At 38.3% G+C, this 22,623-nt stretch overlaps 1 long non-coding RNA gene across 1 annotated transcript in view; it reads left to right on the forward strand.

Moving 5' to 3' along the window:
- LOC123595872 overlaps positions 1-16,813 on the forward strand; it is a 200,950-nt gene extending 184,137 nt beyond the window's left edge. The window contains exon 4 of the long non-coding RNA XR_006711414.1: positions 16,529-16,813. This is a non-coding gene — a long non-coding RNA (uncharacterized LOC123595872). The remainder of the gene's footprint in view (positions 1-16,528) is intronic.
- Positions 16,814-22,623: the final 5,810 nt, after the last annotated feature.

Below are 22,623 nucleotides of genomic sequence, written 5' to 3' on the forward strand. Positions count from 1 at the left end.
AATTCATATTATTGAAGTGATGATGGGATTTCTAATACCACAAAAATTACTAGTCATCCCTGATTCTCTAAATCAGTGATTCTTAAACCTTAGCAGTATCAGAATCAGCTGGATGGCTTGATAAAACACACTCCTAGAATTTCTGCTTCAGTAGGAGTGGAGCGAAGGGTGAGAATTTATACTTCAAACAAGTTCCCAGGTGACCCAGATGCTGTTGGCCCAGAGACTACAGTACCAAAATTGGGCTTCCTCCAATAGTACTCGAATTACTGATGAGGTCACGAGTTAATTGAATTTGACTAAATTCTGGTTCGGCGGTAGAGCAAAGATTTCTAATACCTAACCCAAACTTCTTTGGAGCACGTTTTTAGTAGGCTGCAAAGTAATAAATCATAAAAGAAAAACTAGCTTTGCACTGCTCTCCCTTGGCCATTGTTAAATTCTGAGCCAAGGAAAAGATATGCCTGCTGGTGAGCGCACATTCATTCATTATCCTTTATTATCACCTGAAGCTATGCTTACTATGCTGCAAAATAACAACCTGAATAACAGTCAGGAAATACTATCCAGAACATCATCTTCCTGTTGATCTGCACTCTTTGAACAAGAGAATATTTCCTGGATTTATTTTTCCACAAATATTCCTTCTTGTTTTCATAGCATTTCTCCTGCTCAAGTGCTCATCTCACATTAACATTTGGAAGTGGCACATTTATTTTGATGGCAAAGTTAGGGCTCTTGATAATGCTTGTATTATTCTGGACCTTTGCCTTCGCTCTTCCCTTTCCTTCCTTCCTTCCTTCCTTTCTTCTGATATTTTAATGTGCCAAGAGAATATGATAAAGGACCATGTCACAGAAGTGTGTTTGCACTGTAATTCAAAAACACAGTCTTAGACCCAGCAAGTTAAAACACTAACACCTGTTCTAATGGAACATCTTTAAGGAAGTCACATATGTGACTTCTCTAGCTCAATCAAAGAAGTTTGTTTTAATCATCAGCCCTCCCCCACAAATTTTTTTGAAAAATTAAACTTTTATTTTTTCAAAATGCCATGCACTATTCTTCCCTCTTCAACTGAATATACTAAATTATGTAATCTCTCATTGATTTTTAGGTCACCAGGGTGTATCTGCTGTTTGTACTTGACATTGATAGTTTTGCCAACAGGGACAATTAAGATGTAGTAGGCAGTAGTGGGGGACTGCTATCCAAATGGCTTTTGGAGTTCCTGATATGTTTGTCTTATAGATCTGCTGTCACCTTATTTATGGCCAGTTGTCCTTTCTTGCTATTGTTACTTTCTACCAAGTTTTCAAATTGCTCATCTTAATTTACGTACAGTTATAATCAATTCCTTTTATGAGTCAAGTACTTGGGTTTTGTGACTTTTTTGTTTGCTTTTGAATTTCAAGCTATGCTCCAAGTGCTAAACATATGGCCTTTGATAAATCATGTTGAAGGGTATAAGTTATTCTTTATATGTGGAATAAAGGCTGCCAACTCCCTTTTCAGAAAGCAGAGAATCTGAGTGCTTTTCCAGCCACAGGAATGTTTTAACATTGAAGCTGTCACATCTTCTTATATGTTAGGATGAGTGGACTACTGGACAAAATAATGGGCTGCAAAAGACTGGCCCTAGACAATACTGTGAAGTAAACAAATGTTTTTCTCTACAGACTCAGCCTCTTTTTTCGATGAACCCTCAAGTAGGAGTTGACAGATTAAGTGTAAGAATCTCAATTTAAATTTGAAATTCTGTTAAATGGCTGATACTTTTTAAAGCGTAAGAATGTCCCAAATATTGAATAGTACATACAATACTAGAAAATTATTTGTTGTTTGTCTGAAATTCATGTTTAACTGGGCATACTATCCAGTTTAAATATTCCCCAACCCCAAATCACGGTAACCTTTTTCTTTTTCCTCTACGAAGCTACTCCCATGGGAAAATTTTTGAAGTGAATCAAACTGAGATGTAAAATGGTAGATAGGATTATAGTCATGATGGATGTCATCATTTGATGAAAGCAGGATGGTATAGAGGAGAATTAATCACTGAGATGGTGGTCAAGGGTGCTGGGCACAGGGGGTACTTCTTGCTTTTAAACTCGGTGTCTCAAAGTTAAAGCTAGCTCAGGAACAGGTGAGAAATATTGGCTTTCTTCTGGCCGGGCTGCTAGGAAACAGTCTAGAAGATGCCACTTAACCTCCTTGTCACAGTTACCCATTGCCACATACCAAACTACCCAAACCTACTGACTTAAAACAACAGCCATCTTATTATGTCTCACAATTTAATGGGCCAGAGATTAAGGTATGTTTCCACTAGGTAATTCTTCTCCATGTGGAATCAAATAGAGTCACTTGTAGTAGTATTGGCTGGTGGCTTCTCTGGTCTGGAGGGCCTGAGCCTGTTCCACTCACAGGCCTGGTACCTATGAGCAAGCATTATTCTCTCTACACCTGGTCTGGCCACGTGGTTAGGTTAGACTTCCTCACAGCAGCATAGTTTCAGGCAGTTGGAATTCTACATGGATGGCTCAGACTCCAAGAGGGAGTGTTTTGTTGGGAAAGAAAAAACTTTTTCTCTATTCTTTTAGGTCCTTTGTCTAGGGGCTTGCAAATTAAACTGAAAAAAGGAAGATTAATGGGACAGAAAGGTTTACATACACAGCAGCCAAGAAAAGAATTAGCTAGCTGGTTAAATGAGTAAAGTTAGGGGCTTATATACACAACTTAGTAAAGAAAAGGGAAGGGAAAATGCTCATTGAGAAGAGTAAATAAGTTTCTTTAGGAAAGACAAATGGAGTTTTAGGAGAACAAACAGAAGCTAAGAAAGCTTGTGATAATGTTTGTCTGTATAGGTATGAGTCGCCTTTTTGGTCTTTTTCAGCGCCATAAAACTCCTAGACAGGGAATCTATGGTAGGCTTATTCTAATTCTTCCTCATGGCAATAGATTTACTCCAAAGAGGGAATTTATGGTAGCCTCATTTCCCAGAAGTTGTCTTTAATTAGATAAGGGACACTCAGAGAAGGCTTCTTCCTGCATCTGTTGAATCTCAAATGTTTTTGGGCTTCATACCGATGCTGGTATTCCAAGTGGCTCCTCAGTTTCCAAGAGATCAAGGCAGAAGCTGTAAGACTCCTTCCCACTTAACCTCACAAGACTTGCAACCTGACTTCTGCTGCATTCTATTAGTTGAAATGAGTCTTATGGCCAGTCCAGAATACCAGGATATATGATTCATTGAAGAGCTCTCTTTGGAGACCAGAACCATACTCCCTGAGACTCAGTTTCTGCCTTTGTAAAATAGGCTGAGATTACAACATGTTGTAGAAGCAGAAATTACTCACATAAAATATATGTAAAATTTTTAAGTTTATTTATTGAGAGAGAGAGAGAGAGAGAGAGAGAGAAAGCATGAGCAGTGGAGGGGTAGAGAGAGAGGGAGAGAGAGAGAATCCCAAGCAAGCTCCACACTGTCAGGGTGGAGCCTGACATGAGGCTCAAACTCATGAACCACAAGATCATGACATGAGCCAAAATTGAGAGTCAGGCGCTTAACCAACTGAGCCACCCAGGTGCCCATAAAAAAAAATTGCATTTCTATTGCAATGTATTATGTAGCCTGAGTCTAACTTTTCTACTATACCTGTTTTCTGAATTTTGTATGTAGGATTTTATTTATACATAACAAAATTATAATTGTATATTATTTTAATATATTTCAGAACTTTATATATGTAGTTATATATATAACATATTTATAAATATACAAAATGTATATTATATATATATGTGTGTGTGTATATATATATATATATATATATATACACACACACATATATATACCCTAAGATATTCATTATATGTAATGAATTGGCTTCTTTCTATGCATCTAAAATGGTACTAGCTAAGGACCATTCTTGGAGTGAGAAAATATTCCCTCAAATTTTTTTGTAGAATTTGATTCTGTCATAGAATCTCAGTTGAAAAAGACTGGTCTAAAATGTTGATATCACTTTGGAAAACCTAATCTAGCTCTTACGATACCATCCCTTTAAGACAGTATATTACCTACTTACTGAAAATTAGTGTGTAGATAATGAAGACAAGATAAGATTAATTTTAAAGATGAGGTAACAGAAATATCCTCCCTGACTACACCATTACCACACACAAGCACGCACTCACACACATATACAAATATGAGAGGAAAAATGTACTCAAGGATGTACAGAATCAAATCAATTGTGCATTGATATGCTGGTCTTCACATATCTCTTCCAATCACTAGACTCAATCCTTAAGAAGTTCAAGGGCTAAGGGGCTACTGGGTGACTCATTCAATTAAGCATCTGACTCTCGATTTTGGCTCAGGTCATGACCTCACAGTTCATGGGTTGGACCCCCACATTAGGCTCTGCACTGACAGTGTGGAGCCTGCTCAGGATTCTCACTCCTTCTTCCTCTGCCCCTCCCTTCCTCTCTCTCTCTTTCTCTCTCTCTCAAAATAAATAAGCATTAAAAAAAGAGGTTGTTCAAGGCTGAGAATCAATTGCTTATTAGAATTCTCCTGTAGAATCCCCTCCTTTTTAAAAAGTGAAAAACTTCAGTAGCAAGAGATCTCTTCTAGCCTGCAACCTTAAAACTTGTCATTTGGAGACTCCATGAAACCATTTTTTACCACATTATTTATTTGAGAAGTCATAAATTTTACTGTTTGAATTTAGCGAAGAAAAGACTTTTGTGATACCAGATTGACGATTTGACAGGATTTTTAAATTTATTAACCAGATATTTTATTTTTTTTCAAATTAAAAATTTTTTTAACATGTATTCATTTTTGAGAGACAGAGAAAGACAGAGTGCAAGCAGGGAAGGGGCAAAGAAAGAGGAAGACACAGAATCCAAGCAGGCTCCAGGCTCTGAGCTGTCAGCACAGAGCCTGATGTGGGCTCAAATCCATGAACCATGAGATCATGACCTGAGTCAAAGTCAGACACTTAACTGACTGAGCCACCCGGATGCCCCAACTAACCAGATATTTAGATGTCTTAGAAAATTAAGGTCTTGAAAATTTTAAGAAGTTAAAATTTTATATTTCTTTGGTGAGATGTCTCTGACACAGTCTATGAACTGTGCTCTGCTAAGATGTTTGGTGGCATAAGAAATTTTCACACACACCACCAATGAGATTCTCAGTGAGTACTACGAACATGTCTCCTCAGTGACTTCTGCAGGAGTTAAAATGACTCGGCATTATTGTGCATATGCTTTGCCACTTTAATGAAGAAGCAATCACAGATAATGTTTTCCAACAACATAGGTAAAAGAAACTTTTTGCAAAGTCTGAAAAATGTTCTGTTATATTATTTAGTCAGGGAATATTGCATGAATAGAATATTATTGTATTTCCATAAATACAGAGAAATTCAGGTGTTAAAATGATTATTTTATGTCATTTAGACATAAACTTTTTTTCTGAAATAATCTGGATGGTTCCAATGATTCTTGACAGCCTTTTATTTTTATTTTTTAGTGTTTATTTATTTTTGAGAGACAAAGAGACAGAAAATGAGCAGGGAAGGGGCAGAGAGAGAGGGAAACACAGAATCCAAAGCAGGCTCCAGGCTCTGAGCTGTCAGCACAGAGCCTGACATGGGGCTCAAACCATGAGATTATGAGCTGAGCCAAAGTCAGACGCTTGACTGACTGAGCCACCCAGGCACCCCTGATTCTTGACAGTCTTGATAGTCCTTTATTATAGTAACTTGGCATATGAGTGGAAATTCAGAAAAATCCAAGTGTTTATCCTAATACAGATGATCAAACTAAAGCTGAAAATCAGTGTGTAGATAATACAGAGAAGATAAGATTGCTGTATTACCAAATATCCAGAATTCCCAGGGGTTTGGCTTTCAATTCACTATACCAAAAGGAACACGTGCTATTTTTTTGAAGAAATAGTGGCAAGTGAGATTGAAACACCAAAGAATCATCAGTTATTTGGATCAAGCAAATTAATATATTTTCCTGATATTTTAGGTATGTGTGGAATGTATAAGTATGTAAGAGCGCACAGTTAACCAAGCAAGTTTGGGAAAGCATCAGGAAAAATACAGTTGTTTTAGGGGAAGTTGATTGTTCTGACAATGAAGCTTGTCAAATTATGGTGTGTATTATTTGAGGCTACCCTTGGAGATCACCTGGTGATATCCTGGCAGCTGGTGTTAGAAATACAGAGGTTGTTTCATCATGAGAATTTTCTGACTTTTAGTAGCTTCCTAGGGACAATCCCAGATGGCTTACTTAGCAAGAAACTAATTTATTTGTAGTTCCAAACACTTGCTAGAATCCCTAATGTCTTCATGAACAGGACCAGAAGTTCAGAGTTGCTCCCTTATGGTTAATCTGCAAGCCACATTAACTCCTTCAGGCTAAAAGGATACCATTAAGAGTCAGGTTACTTGTATTGCTTGTTATAAATTAATAAGTTGGTTGGACTTTGAATTAATTAAGTTAATTCAGTTGGAAAGCCAACTAGCTTTATACAATGAGAAGCTCCAGGTCAAGAGCTTCTTAGCTGGGTCATGTCCTGCCTGCTGTGGAATCCAGCCCTGGCCAGACCTGCTCTTTCTAGACATTCTAGATGTCTAGATAAAAAAGGTTAAAATTCCAAGAGGTTAAGACCTAAAAGTGAGTGGAGATAGTTGGTAGTTATGGAATATTCTCCAAGAAGCTGAGGTTCAAAGGAAGAGTTGGGTTTTTGTAGACAGCAAGAGGTTTGAATGTAAGAAAGGAAGGGAGCATTAAGGACAAATGACAAAGTATAAAGAATTCAATTCCTTGGGGCATATTAACCACTTTGATTTTTAGTCTATTAATCAGATGGTGAGATGTTGAGTTTCACTCAACCATAGGGTCCCTGGGCATCATGTTGGGGGAATAGCAATTAGGCAGGGTCTAGACCACAAAAGTCTTTGTAGGCTACCTAAAGAGTTTGTCTTTGGTTTTAATTTTTGTTTTTATTTTTGAGAGAGAGAGAGAGAGAGAGAGAGAGAGAGAGAGAGAGAGAGAGAGAATCTTAACCAGACTCCACACTCAGCACACAGCCTCAACGAGGGGCTCAATTCCATGATTCTGGGATCATGGCCTGAACTGAAACCAAGAGTGGGATGCTCGACCATCAACCAACTGAGCCACACAGGTGCCTCCCATCCCCCCTTTTTTTCAGACAACAGGAAGTGAATAGAAATTTTTAAAGAGGGGAATAGAATAAATAGGTTTGCTATTTGTGGAAACAAACACTGGTGATGACAGTAGATGGAAGGGGCAGAGCACGTTGCCAAGGAAATGAGAAGCTGATGTAACAGCTCAGATAAAAGACTGAGAGAGAGACAGTGGCGGTAGGAATGGTGATGAGAGGCCATTTATTCACTAGTTCAACAGATATTAAATGCTGTTTATGTGCTAGGTGCTGAGTTTTACATACTAGGAATACAGGAATGAATAAAATGGACTCATTACATGATCTCAAGGAGTTTATATTCTAGTGAGAAAGACAAAAATAATTACCGAAATTAATGATCAGATTTTTTTCTTTTTAGCTAGAGAGAAATGCTTTGAAGAAAATAAAACTGGGTGTTAAGGGAGAGTGATGAAGCTAGGAGGTCTTTAGAAGGAAGTGACAGTAGGTGTAAGACTTGATTGACAAGAAAGAGTGAGTCATGTGATCTTGGGGAAGAGTGTTCCTGGCAAACAGACAGTGTAAAGGATCTAAGGTTGTAGATAGATGGGAGGAAGAGTTGGGGTGGGTGGTGATGGAGCAGGTGATGGAGGGTGTAATGGTAGGGAAAAGAACTGAAGAGGAAAATGTAAAGTGATCATGGGGAATTTAGATTCTAAAAGCAATGACAGTAACCCAATCATGGCTTGCATTAAAAAAAAAAAATCACTGATTGCTGTGTGGAAATATGGAAGCCAATTATGAGATTTTTGCAGTAGTTCCAATGAGATACTGGTGCCTTGGGTCAATGTGATAATCATGAAGACAGAAGTATTGAAATTCTGGATAAGCAAGGTACTGCAGACCCTCAGCTTTTGAGAAAAAGGTATTTAGTTAATTCTCCACAAATTCTTAAATATGAAAATATTTCTATAGATTCATTCCCAAATCAACTAAACCATATGAAAATAATGTAGCCCTTTTAGTGCCTCGAGGAGATTACGTTGTATGCCATGATGAGCAGAGAACAAGAAAACCCCAGTGGAGTACAATGCAGCATATGCCCGTTGAGTACACTGACAGCTTTACACGTATTCAACAGAAAGCAGGTAGACAGGTACAGTTACTTTTGAAGGAAGGTGTTTATTAAAAGGAAGAAACTTATCTGCTGGGCTTTTTGATGACTGATTGGAAAAGTCTGCACTTGGGTGTCAGGGAAGGATGCATTGCCTCATAATAGAGTAATTGAGAGTCAACTGTCCCTTCTTCTCAGCTCTCAGGAAAGTCTACTCCACATACATGTATGGGATGAAAAATTTCCCTCTGCCAACTTAATTCCAGTGATAAGGGCCAGGAGATTGCAAAGTAACTGAGAGTAGACAGATTAACAGAAGAAACGTTTATTTTGTGTGGGGGAAACATTCAGATGAAGAAGATCCCCAAACAGCTAGAGATAGAGGTTTGTATGCTGACTTCATAGTGGAAAGGGAACAGGGAGAAAGGGTTTCTGTGGAAAAACAAATGGGCTTTAGGAAAGACAAATGGGCTTTTAGAAGAACAAATGGAAGACACGACAGTTTGTGATACGATTTGTTTACGTGGTCTATCCCAGTGTGAGTGGTCATCTCCTTACTGGGAGCGAAGCTCTCCCTGGGAGAAGGGAGGTATAACAACCTCTCAGAAGATTCTGCCTTTAGTCAGACAAGAGTAGCTCTAACAAATCTTCCTCCTGCATTTGCTCTATCTCAAGTGTCTTTAGTTTAAAATAATCTTCATGCCAGCTCTGGGATCTGAGTGGGTTGCCACACTTTATTTTAATGAAGCTCCATGAAGAAACGCAGTGTCTCACTTGGATCCATACATATGAGATCAAGATAACACATGCAGAAGCAGATACCCAGGAGCAGAGGAGGCCATGGGAATGTGGACCTTCTAGTACTTCTTGGAAATCTCAGTGTAATTTCAGCTTCCTCAGGAGTTGGAATTGAAAGCTTAACCAATCTTATCTAGATAGTAAGGTGCACAGAGAGAGCCCTAATTACGGGCATTAATACCTCTGCCTTCAGCTAATCTACTACAAGTACACCTTATTTAAGAACTAAGATGTAACAAGTGCTACAGGGATGTGTAAAGAAGTATAAGACATGGGAATTTATAAGATAAGGACTGTGTGTACAGGGATGTGTAAAGAAGACATGGGAATTTATAAGATAAGGAGTGGCTGTCTTAATTCATAACCTGGCTCAGGCATTTATATGTGAGGTTAAGATACTTACCTAACTCACATAGAGAGTAAGCAACAGAGCTGAAATTAGAATCCAATTCCGTTTTATTCCAAATTCCATCTTTTTACCACTACTTATTCCACCTTAGTATACCATAAGGTTGCTATAAGGTTTAGATTAAATTAAATGATTAAATATAAATAAATTGGCCAGCGTAGTCCCTGGCATATAGAAGGCACTCAACAAATGTAACTTTTCATAATTGTTTAATCATGAAGGATGAAATAATCTCCATAAGGTTCTTTCTGTTCTAATGCTTTCTGACTTTGATCCCTGACCTGCTGGAGATTAAATCTTATAACAGAAATTACACACACACACACACACACACACACACACACACACTGAATTAAATTAAAATGCATACCTTATATAAGAGAGCAAATGAGTAGAAGTATATTGAATTTAGAGAATCAGAGAAGGGAAAATTGATTGAGGTAGGAGCCTCCTTCATGAAGGAGGTAGAATCTGAGCTGGGGAGAATTTGCATGGTGCTTAACTGGTTAATAGAATTTCCCTAAGTACCTCATTTACAATAGAGATTAGTTTAGGCTTTTGGGTGAATATGACTCATTTAAATGCTGAAAACCATGAATCACTCAGAGTAGCATTATGGGTAATTTTAATGAAACATCTTTAAGGTCTCTATTCCTTTGTTAAGTGCTTCTATTGAATTTAAACAAAAGTCCCATTTCATTCCAAATTTAAATCCAAAAGAGATTTGATCTTTTCTTCCTGCCATTTTGCAGCCAATGTAATTTCTAACAAGTGCCTGGAATTAAGATGTGAGTCAGATCAAAAAACTGCATTTGAAACTGAATGGAATAGCAAAGCAGAATGGGGAGGAAGGGAAGATTTTAGAGTGACATTTCCAGTTAAAACCACTTGAGCTGGCCCTCATCAATTCTTGACTTCCTTTCAGTAACTTACAGGACCACTAATGTTCCTCTACTTGGAACACAGTGAAGTTAGAAAAAATAACTTACAAAAATCAAAACATCATAAGTAGGTCACGCACACAGATCTGTATGTATTAATATCAGGTTTGTTTTTAAAATCCTAAATTGGAAACCACCCAAATGTCTATCCCCTGGTAAGTAATATACAAATTGTGGTGCATCCCTACAACACAATACCACACAGTAATAAAAAGGAACAAAACTGATGCCTGCAGTAACAAGATTGAGATCCTAAAGCATAAAAGTTAAGTGGAAGAAGCCAGGCACAAAAGACCACTGCCTACTGTGTGATTCTATTATATATCATATTCTAGAAAAAGGAAAACCATAAGGACAAATCAGTTCAGTTGTTACCAGGGACCAGGAATGGAAGGAAAAAAGAAGGAAGGGTGGGAAAGAAGATGGTAGAAAGAAGCAAAAAGGCATACATTTAATTTTTCCTAATATTTTTGTGGTAAAATACATATAAAATTTACTATCTTAACCGTTTTAATTGTGCAATTCAGCAGTGTTAAGTACTTTCATATTGTGGTATAATAATTACCACCATCCATCTCTAGAATTCTTTTCATCTTGCATAACTGAAACTCTCTATCCATTCAATAACAGTTCCCCATCCCCACCACCACCACTTGAAGCCCCTTGGTACTACCATTCTATTTTCTATCTCTCTCATTTTGGCTACTCTATATACATCATACAAGTGAAATCATACAGTACTTTTTATAATGCCCCCGATTTCAAATCCGAGAGACCACCAAGGACCCGATACCGATGCAAACACACGAGGGTTTATTTGCAAGCTCGAGCTTGGGCCCAAGTATACCCGACACAGAGGAGCAGGGACTTGGACCCCTAGGTTAAGAGGCGGAGCAGTTTTATAAGGGCCAGTGGCCAATGAGATTGTAACACACACAGAAAGTTGCATAGTCATGTCAGTCCACACGCAGGTGGCCAACTGAATTACAATTTACCCTATAGTAACTGAACTAGCCTATCACTCTGGTCAGAATTGGCAGGCAAGTTTGGCGGGCAAAAGGCGGGGTTTACATTCTTCCGCAGGTAGGGATTCCGAGTTCCTATATGAGCCGGTTTCCAGTAAGGGTGTGCTCAGCGGCTTGACTAGGGTGGGGGAGTGTCTTAAGCAATAAGTAGGTCATGTGGGGGTTATACATGAGATGGTGGGTGTAGCACAAAATGGAGTTAGTCTTGCTCTGTTTGTCCAGGGGTAGGGGATTTTTGTTAAATTCCTTGGGTCCCACACTTTTCTTTTTGTGACTGGCTTATTTCATTTACCATAATGTCTTCAATGTTTGTTTATCCATGCCATAGCATATGTCAAAAATTTTTTTAAAGACTGAATAATCTTCTATTGCTTATCCGTTCAGCCATTGATAGACATTTGGGTTACTTCTATGGTTTAAATAGTGGGAATAATGCTTGTGTGATGGGCTAACACAATACAGCCTAGAGAAAATTTCATGTGCTCTTGAGAAGAATATGTGTCCAGCTGCTGTCAGAATGTTTCATACATTCTGTTAGGTCCACTTGGTCTAAAGTATAGCTCAAGTCCAATGTTACCTTTTTGATTTTCTCTCTGGATGATCTATCCATTGTTGAAAGTGGGGTACTGAAGTCCTCTTCTATTATGATAGTACCTGTCTATTCCACCCTTCAAATCTATTAGTATTCGTTTAATATATTTATTTATTTTTTAATGTTTATTTATTTTGAAAGAGAGAGAGAGAGAGGCAGAGCGCGAGTGGGGGAGGGGCAGAGAGAGAGGGAGACACAGAATCGAAAGCAGGCTCCAGGCTCTGAGCTGTCAGCACGAGCCAGATACAGGGCTCAAACTCACAAACTGCGAGATCATGACCAGACCTGAAGTCGGACGCTCAACCTACTGAGCCACCCAGGTGCCCCTGTTTAATATATTTAGGATCTCTAATGTTGGGTGCGTATATATTTATGATTATTATATCTTCTTGACGAATTGATTCTTTTATCATTATATATCGGATAATATATGTATATTATATATATGTGTGTGTATGTATATCTATCTATCTATCTATCTATCTATCTATCTATATATAAAGGATTTTCTTTATCTCATGTTATAACTTTGTATTAAAGTCAATTTTGTGTAATGTAGATATAGCTACCCCTGTTCTCTCTCTTTTTTAAAAAAAAATTTTAATGTTTATTTATTTTTGAGAGAGAGAGACAGAGACAGAGAATGAGCATGGAAGGGGCAGAGAGTGAGAGACACAGAATCCGAAGCAAGCTCTAGGCTCTGAGCTGTCAGCATAGAACCCAATGCAGGGCTCAAACTTATGAACCACAAGATCTTGAGATCATGACCTGAGTGAAGTCAGATGCTTAACCAACTGACTGACCCACCCAGGCACGCCACCCCTGTTCTCTTTTGGTTTGTGCTTGCTTAGAATATCTTTTTCCATCCTTTCACATTGCGCATATATGTGTCCTTAAAGCTGAAATGAGTCTCTTGTAAGCTGCATATTGTTGAGCCTTGTTATTTTATATATTTAGCTACTGCCTGCTTTTTGATTAAAGAATAAATCCACTTATATTTAGAGTAATTATTGATAGTTAAGGACTTAATAATGCCATCTTATTCATTTTTTTTCTGGATTTTTGTATTTCCTTTGTTCCTTTCTTCCTCTCTTGCTATCCTCCTTTGTAAATTGATGACTTCTCATAGTGATATGTTTTGATTTCCCTCTTTTTATCTTTTGTGCATCCTACTATGGATTTTTGCATTGGCCAGACCATGAGGCTTACATAAAATATGGCAAAGATATAATAGTCTCTTTTATCCTGATAGGAACTTCAATCTCATACAAAAACTTTACCCTTTTACCCCCCTTTTTTCATATTGTTGATGTCACAACTTACTTCTTTTATATTGTGTATTCATTCACAAATTATTGTGGCTCTAGTTATTTTATTTATTTATTTATTTATTTATTTATTTATTTATTTATTAACATTTATTCATTTTTGAAAGGCAGAGAGAGACAGAGTGTGAATGGTGGAGGGGCAGAGAGAGAGGGAGACACAGAAACCGAAGCAGGCTCCAGGCTCTGAGCTGTCTGCACAGAGCCTGACGCAGGGCTCGAACTCACGGACCGTGAGATCATGACCTGAGCCAAAGTCGGCCGCTTAACCGACTGAGCCACCCAGGTGCCCCTATAGTTATTCTTAATATTCTTGTCCTTTAACATATTACTAGATACTAGAATTAAGTGGTTAATATGTGCCAAAGTACAGAATTAGAGCCTGGTGAATTTGACTGTATACTTACCTTTATCAGTACCTTGTATATTTTATGTTTTATGTTATGAATCAGCGTCTTTACATTTCACCTTGAAGAACTCCTTTCAGTATTTATCGTAAGGCATGCTTAGTAGTACTGAAGTCCTTCAGTTTTTGTTTGTTTGAAAAAGTCTTTATCACTCCTTTGTTTCTGAAGGACAATTTTTCTGGGTACAGTATTCTTGGTTGCAGATTTTTTAAAAGCACTTTGAATAAATCATTCCATAAATTTATGGAATAAATTCCATAAATTTATGGAATAAATCATTCCATAAATTTCCATAAATCTCCTAGCCTATAATGTTTCTGCTGAGAACTGAAGTACTTCTTTATAAAGATGGACAGAAATGTGCAGTCGAGCCCAGATTGCCGACAGAAACACCTGCATGAACAAACACCGTCATATTGGCTTTTCCATATTCCCCATCTCACTCAACTTCCCCTTCCCCCCAAATCCTGCATCCTGGTGTCACTTCCCAGATAAATACTATACCCAGGTCATTACCTCTTGCTCTGATTTTTGGGGTACCCAAACTAAGGCCAGTGTATTTGCTTACTTATTTACTTAATGTATGTATGTACACATGTACGTATGTATTTTTGTGATGATAAATTTGCTTTTTTCTTTTTATTTTGAAATAATTCCAAACTTACGAAAATGTTACACAAAAGAATAGTATAAAATAATTCCCATATTCTCTTTTCCCAGAGACTCAATCAAGTTTTGCTTTTAAATCGCTCAATCGAGTTTTGCCTTTAAGCCACTTCAGCCAGAGGGAGGGGCTTTCAAGAATGAGGAGGTATAATAACAGTGGTTGCCTGCCTTCAGCTGCACCCATTTGATCAGAAGCAGCAGTCACTGATCAGAGCACAGATCTCCAATATTTGAAGGAAAATTCCTTTTTTGCTGCTTCTGGCTCTCATAAGCTATGTGTGGGCTACTCCAGGGAGACATGTGCAGCTGCCTGTCACTCGGCTGGGGAATGATAGATAGATAGCTGCTAACTTGCTAAGAGTTGAAATTAACTGATGTTAACCACAACTTACCTTCCAAGACCTAATTTACTGGCGAAATTTTCCACTGGTCATTGTAAGCCTTCAATAGACTCCGGATTTCCAAAATAGTTACACCAGACAGATTCTGCCAGTGCATTTATTGTCTGGGAGGGAAGACAGATTTCTTTTCTTTTTTTTTAAGTTTATTTATTTTGAGAGAGAGAGAGAGAGAGAGAGAGAGAGAACCAGTGGAGGAAGGGCAGAGAGAGAAGGAGACAGAAGATCTAAAGCGGGCTCTGAGCTGACAGCAGAGAGCCTGATGTAGTGCTTGAACTCATGAACCTCGAGATCATGACCTGAACTGAAGTTGGATGCTTAACCAACTGAGCCACTCAGGCGCCCCAAGGGAAAACAGATTTCTGATGCTTTCTACTCCATGATTTGCTCAGAATCCAAGAGTAATTATTTTTGTCTTTATAAATGGATGTATTGATTCTTTGTTGGGTGCTGGGGCTACAAAGGGAAGGTCTATCATATAAACAGATGATTGTCAATTGATGTGTAAATATCCTGATAGTTCTGTGCATGAAGTACTAGAAGTGTACTGGAGAGACACTGAACCAGCCACCCCTGTCTGCAGCACCCAGGCATCACTAATTGATCCAAGTTCTCTTTCACACAAATGGCTTTGGGAGTCATTTCCAGTATGATGCTGGAGCTGTCTATTACCAAATACACCAAAGTTTTCATTCTAACTCTGAAGTTTTTAACGTTCTAAAAGTTTCAGGTCCTTTGAAAGCACAAATTAACGTATGAGAGATGTTATTCTGTGTACTTTTGGCCCATGTAGGCTGAGCTTTCTTTCATTTTTGTGCTCCTCTGGGACTAGCTTTGAGGTACCTGCAATTTTTAATGATAACTAGAAGATTCCTTAATTCTGCAGCTGCTTACTTGCTGGATTGTGACAACTTGCTGTTTAATAACATTTACTGGAAGAAGTAAAATTTCAACAGTCCTTTCCCCATGTAGTTAGAACGTGTTGTAGTTTGTTCAAATCATTGCTTTTAAAATCTGTTGTTCTCTATATCCAGAGACAAAGATTCCATGTTAACTTACTGTCATGCTGTGTTCCTGTAGCAATTATTGTATGGTACAACCTGCTAATTTCACTATACTTTCCTTCAAGTGAGATAGGAAAGATTACACCATCATTTCATATTGTCCTTTGATCTGTCTCACTGGCCTTTAAGAAATATTTCTGGGAAAAGAAAACAATGAAGAAAATTGTTTCTCTTTTCAAAAGAAAGATCCTGTTAAAGGAATTGAAATACTTCTTTATGAAAATGGATAGTAATATGCAGCTGTCTCACAGATGGTAACCTCTCCTGAGATTTGCAGGTGCCCCTTCTCAAGACAAATGGGACATATGAACAGGAGGTGTGAAACCCACTGCTATTGTTATGGAAAGTTAAGCAAAGTTTTGGCATTCAAGGTTTTCTTACATCTTACACTAATTTCAGTGACTGGGGACCAGTTCCTGGGCACTCAGTCTCTAGCCTCAGGAGAGACTTGGGTGGTAGTTAAGGGCTACTTGCCATTATAGCTGTTTAAAGGAGGGAGGGACGTTTGGGGAATTCCTGCTAAATGCCAAGAGCTTTACTGACTTAATTTCTCTTTGTCTGACAATCTTACCCAAAAGATGCATTTTTTTCCAGGTAGAGAAGCTGAGTCTCAGAAAGACTGAGCCATTGTTCCAACTTCCTACAGTTAAATAGAGGTTTTGCTGGAATGGAAAGTTAGGTCTGCATCAGAGGTAAATGTTGCTTCAGTTAAAATATTTTGCACGAACCCTACAATTTCTGATTGATACCCATCCCCAAATGATTACTTGTGACTAATCTTGGTTTAACATAGCACACTCCCCCACCATTGGTTCCCTGTTAATTCTCATAGCCTAATTGTAAATTGCAATATCAAGTACCTGGACCCCTTTTCCCACTTCCTACAATCCATCCATCCCAGGTGAGGCTGGGCTTTAGTGGCATCTATTGTCTTAAAGAGAGTGTGGGGATAGGGTGGGGTGTGCCCCCTAATTCTCTTAAACCAGCTTGGGAAAGAAGAAGGTCAGATGTCAGGGTCATACTCTCCAATCTCTTCCAGTATTTCCCATGACTTGCTTATTGCGATGGCTACTGCTGTCTTTCCCATCTGGAAAAGAGAAGGTCCAAATGTCTGTATGGAAAGCCTAAGGCATCAGGGATGTGCTGGGAGCTGAGACAAGAATAAGATATCCTAAATAAAGAGGCAGTAGGACAGGACTCCTGAGAATAGTGGAAAATCCAATTTTCACTCTGGCTGCCTTCAAGTCAAAGTCATTGTGTTCCACATCTCTCCCAGGCATTCGTAAGGTCCCAAACACAGGGGCACATGTGACATGAGTCATCTGTATGATTACTAAATATTTCCATTATCCAGGAGAGGGCAAAAAAGGACTTTATATAAATGAATGCCAAAGGGAAGTGCTGACACATCTAAGAAATGGCACCTGAGTGACGTTCTGGTGACTGACCAAGGTCTCCCTAAGTCTCACTTCTAAAAAACTTGTTATTGTGATCAGTCTCTTGGTTTAATAATGTTCAGTCAGTAAACAAAAAACAAAATAAAAAAGATGACAAGCAGCTGGCTAGTACCATCTAGTGGTAACAGAGAAACAAGAAACAATAACTTTTTTTTTAATGACCTTTTCAAAAAGGGGGAAAGAGAGACTGAAACTTTCCCCCCTTTCTGGGCACAGTGATGGTTTATTATTAGGGTGCTGAGCTTGAACCTTTCCTCCAGAGAGATGGCTCATTATCTGGGGTGGTTGTCAGAGAGAACAGAGTGACGAAATTAGGATGCACTTCAGGATAAACTGATTCCAGTGCTTTGGAATAAGGGCACAGAGATTTACACAAATAGCTCATTCTCAGTTCGGCTATCTCCTGTGGCAGGGATCTCTGTGGGCGGGGGCTGGGGGTTTCTTGAGAACCAGCTGCTTTGCTTACAAGCCTTGTCATCTCGAATTCAAATATCGGATTAAATTCTGGCCATGGCGATTGGTTTTAAGGCCTTTGTTGTTTGTGCCACTTGCTTCTTTGTCTCACAGGCAGAATTTCAGAGCAGGGAATGCTCACAGCACACATCTTCAAAGGTTTTTAGCCGATGTAGCTGCATTCCACTCAGCCAAAAATCATAGTTACTACACTTAACTCAGTACCTACTGTGTGCCAGGTACGACAGTAAGCGCATTAGCTGCATTGGCTAATGGAATTATTGAAACTAGTTTGAGACAGGTATTCTTGGTCTCATTTACATAAAAGGAATAAGGCTCAGAAAAAAAAATCTCCTGACTTGTCCAAGGTGGCAGAGTTGACAGAGAAGAGAGGAGCCCAGTCGTGTACCCCCCAATCACTGTAGAGGATATACTCACTGCATATGGTATGGTTCCTATTCTTAGGAGGTTTATCATATTTTTAGGAAGACAGCAGACACAAAAATGGAAATAGACCATGAGGTCCTCTGCAAAGTCGGTATGTTTCTGAAGATTGCTGACTGATGGATAAGGGTAGACCAGGCTGAGACACTGGTTCTCTCTACCCCCATGAAAATGTCCTTGTCTGTTAGCCAAGAAGGCTCAGAAACATTCTTATCTTCCCCTCTCTATTCAGTGGCCCTCATTTAAACGCAGCCTGATTTGTTGATAACCAGTGAGTTGGCACCAGTGCAGAATAAGGATATGGAGCATTTAGGAAGATTAATCTGGTGCCATGGGCAAGATGGACTGAGAGAAAGATTGTGGGGTCAGGGAGATCAGTAAGGAGGGTGTTGTGATCATAAGGCTGTCAGGAGATGGGTCTGGACTGAACGGAGGGCTGTGAGTATGGAGAGGAAGACACTGTAAAAGAACCATGGAGGGTAACTGGGACTGTGTTGTATATGAGGGATGAAGAAGAACAATGACTGGTGACAGGAGGAAAAGGTTGTGTGTCAGAGGGGAAGTCTGTGAAGAATATTGCACACAGTCCCAAAGTTGGTTATAGGAATGGGTATTTAATATTTAATATTAAATAAATTTAAATTTAAATAAATAATTTAATATTTATTTAACATTTATTTTATTTATATTTAATATTTAAATAAATATTAACTAAATAAAAACAAAAAAGGACATCTTTTTTCCAAATCCATTACTAGCTCATAATGATGTTTTTAGATAATGGTTTAAAAAAGTAAGTTGAATATTTTTTCTCCTGAATATATAAATACCCTATGCTTGCAGACATAAGAATTAAAAAAAATTTTTTTTAATGTTTATTCGTTTTTGAGAGAGAGAGAGAAAGACAGTGTGTGAGCAGGGGAAGGGCAGAGAGAGAGGGAAACAGAATATGAAGCAGGCTCCAGACTCTGAGCTGTCAGCACAGAACCCAATATGGGCCTCGAACTTACTGTGAGATCATGACTTGGAGCCAAAGTCCGATGCTTAACCAACAGAGCCACCCAGGCGCCCCAACTTCAGAAGTTATTTTTCTTCATTTTCTTTGTTAATTTTGATATCTTGACCTTAAAATACCTTTTAGCACTTTTTAAAAGCATTATAGTTCTAAAGATGTGTGTGGGGGGGAAGCTTTATGTTTATATATAGTACAAAGAGTCTGTATCTTTTCCTTCATTTAAATGTGGTAGACAGAGAAAAAGATGGCTTCCATAGTCTGTTTGCCCTATTGTTTCTCTCTGATTCCAAGATGGGATTGACTTAATCGAGGATATTCCTCCTGTGGACAGAAGGGATTGATGGTGGACTGATGGAAGGGCAGGGCTGTATCTGAAGAGGAAGAGGATATGCCAACTATAAGTGTTCATTATGTGAGTGAATTGGGTTGAATCTTTGTATGACGCACACAGACATGTACATATCAACACAAGATATATATACACATGCAAACATACTCAGACACAAACACACAAAGGTACACACATCCCCACAACTGTACATTTATAAACACACAGGGCAGTACTCACTGAGGGGTATTCAAACAGCAGAAGGAAATATTTTGTTCTCACTTGATACACACTTATAACGTGGTCAGAAAAACAAGTATGCAATTATTATTAGCTCAGCTTTCAAAATCTTGCTGTGGGGCACAAAATTTAGTAATAAAAAGGACTGGAGCTATTTTATGACCTGTTCTTTCTGATCACTACAAAGCAATTAATTTACTCAGACGCATATACTCTAAGTCAAATGTATTAAGTGTAACTTTTATTTTCTCTTCCCAAGGTGAGATGATGCAAAGATATCCTTTAGAAAACTCTCTACATGAAGGAATTTTAGGTGATAGTGGGACATCCTAGGGTTTGAAATGATATCCAAGGGGCAGATTGGAGTGAAGCATGGATGAAAATCAGGGCTTGGAAATATAAACATGGAAGTGAGCAGCACAGAACATTTTTATTAGGCATTGAAAGAACTGCTCAGAGGTATTTGAGAAACATCAGCTCAGGGAATGTCAGATAATGTTATTAAGTAAATATCACTCAAAGAATGTCAACCTTTAATGAAGACCCCTGAATGTAATTTTATTTGATTTTTAAGTGATATGCTCAAGGGGCTCTAAGTTTGTTGATCTCAGTTTGGTTTTTAGTCACATGGAAATAGATTCTCCCTCATTCATAAGCAATTATCTTCGAGAAAGGCTATGTTGACATAAACCCAAACTACCAATCACAATTCATCTGGGGCTTGCAATAGACTCAGCAAGTGATATCAGTTGTTCTGGAATTGAATTATGAATAGAAATCAAATATAGTCAAGCTAGGAGAGGGACAAATTGAGGCAAGAGAAAGAGAAATTTATTATTACTCTATGGCTGACTTCTTCATGCCATGAAGGTATAACCTACTTTTGAATTGTTAATAGTTAATTAGTGACTCCCCTTTGAAGTCTTGGGTTCTAGAGGCAGGTTTTTGCACTGGCATCAATAGTTACCATTTATGTTGGACTACATGGTGAGTTTTTCTTCTACCTTAAACAATTATCACTCAGGGGAAAGAGGAGTTTCACATTACAAGGTACTGCCTCAATTACTTTATTTTGAATAATAAAGACATTTGGGACCCATAGGCTTGAAAATACCTTAAGGCATGCTAATTTTGAAAACTTTTTGAGCTCAGCTGACAGAACTCATGAAAAAAAAAGGTAAAATTTTGACACAGCCTTGGTTATATCCTTGTTTGTATGACCAACTAATTTCAAGTTTTGAATGTAAGGAAGACTTAAAGTTTTAAAGGTTATTCTGGGAGCAATACAGTGGATATATATGCAAATAAATAAATGCCTATAAGACAAATAAAAAAGTATATATTCCTGAAAAAAATACGATGGGTACTCGTGGCTTGGGATGAGATTTTCACTGATGGCACCTACGCAAATTAAAAATAACTATCTCTCAGTCAATTTAGATTGTAAAACAGATGATGGACCCTGGAAAACTGTAAGAATCTGAAAAGTGAATCAAATGAGGGTGAGAGGGTGCCAGGATGTCTCAGTCAGTTAAGTGTCTTGATTTTGGCTCAGGTCATGATCTTATGGTTCATGAGATTGAGCCTCATGTTAGGCTCTGTGCTGACAGTGTAGAGTCTGCTTGGGATTCTCTTTCTCCCTCTCTCTCAGCCCCTCCCCTGCTCGCTCTAGCTCTCTCTCTCTCTCTCAAAATAATTAAACGTTTTTAAAAAATGAGGGTTGGGGCAACACAGACAGGTGCATGTGAGACATTTGAATAAAATTATTTCAAGTATTGAAAGACTAGACAAATGCAATATTGCTAAATATATTGTAAATATGTTTTTATATATGTGTGTAAAGCTAAATGAATAAATCAGATATTGTAGATATTTGTCTATGTATATCAATAATGTTTATATTTCATTTGGCCCAAATCCTTTTTTTTGGGGGGGGGGGTGGAGGTGAAATATGGAGAAAAGCTTGCTTTTTGGCATTTCTCCAGGCCAAAAAATTGGGATAGCTACATATCTCTGAGTAATCTTTTCAACTTTCCAAGTTACCTTGTGTGCACTTGGAAGCCTGGGGTTCAGAAGGATGTACTGCAGGGAGAGATTTGCCATATGCATGGGCTCTAGTTTCTCTCACCACTGATTCCTTGTGATTCTGGTTTTAGAAATTTGTCTGTAAGCCTAGGTCTTTCTAGATGGTATGAACATACAGTGTTTCTCACCCTGGCAAAGGAGCAAATAGGCCGGTGTCTAGGGATAATGGGATGTCTCAGGTTTTACCTTAAAAACTTGTGTAACTTTTTTTTTTTAAGTTTATTTGTTTATTTTGAGAGGGTGGGAGAAGGGACAGAGAGAGAATCCCAAGCAGGCTCCACACTGTCAGCATAGAGTCTGACATGGGGCTTACTCTCATGTACCATGAAATCATGACTTGAGCAGAAATCAAGAGTTGGACGCTTAACCGACCAAGCCACCCAGGTGCCTTTTATGTAACTTTTAAATTACACTGTATAATAGATTTATTATTTAAAAAAAAATTTGTCGTGTTTACCTTATTTCTTCTTCTATGTCATGGTGAGGGGTCATGTGTACCCAGTGGTGACCACACCCCAAGTTGAGAAGTATGACACCGGCCTGGACTTTGGAGTCAAGAAGATATTATATGTTGCCTACAACAGTTTGACCTTGAGTTAGTCATCTAAACACTCTGAGATTTTGTTTTCTTACTCACTCAATGGGGACTTTAATGCACATCTTGTAG

The sequence above is a fragment of the Leopardus geoffroyi genome, chromosome A1 (assembly GCF_018350155.1).
Source record: "Leopardus geoffroyi isolate Oge1 chromosome A1, O.geoffroyi_Oge1_pat1.0, whole genome shotgun sequence".
Taxonomy (NCBI): Eukaryota; Metazoa; Chordata; class Mammalia; order Carnivora; family Felidae; genus Leopardus; species Leopardus geoffroyi.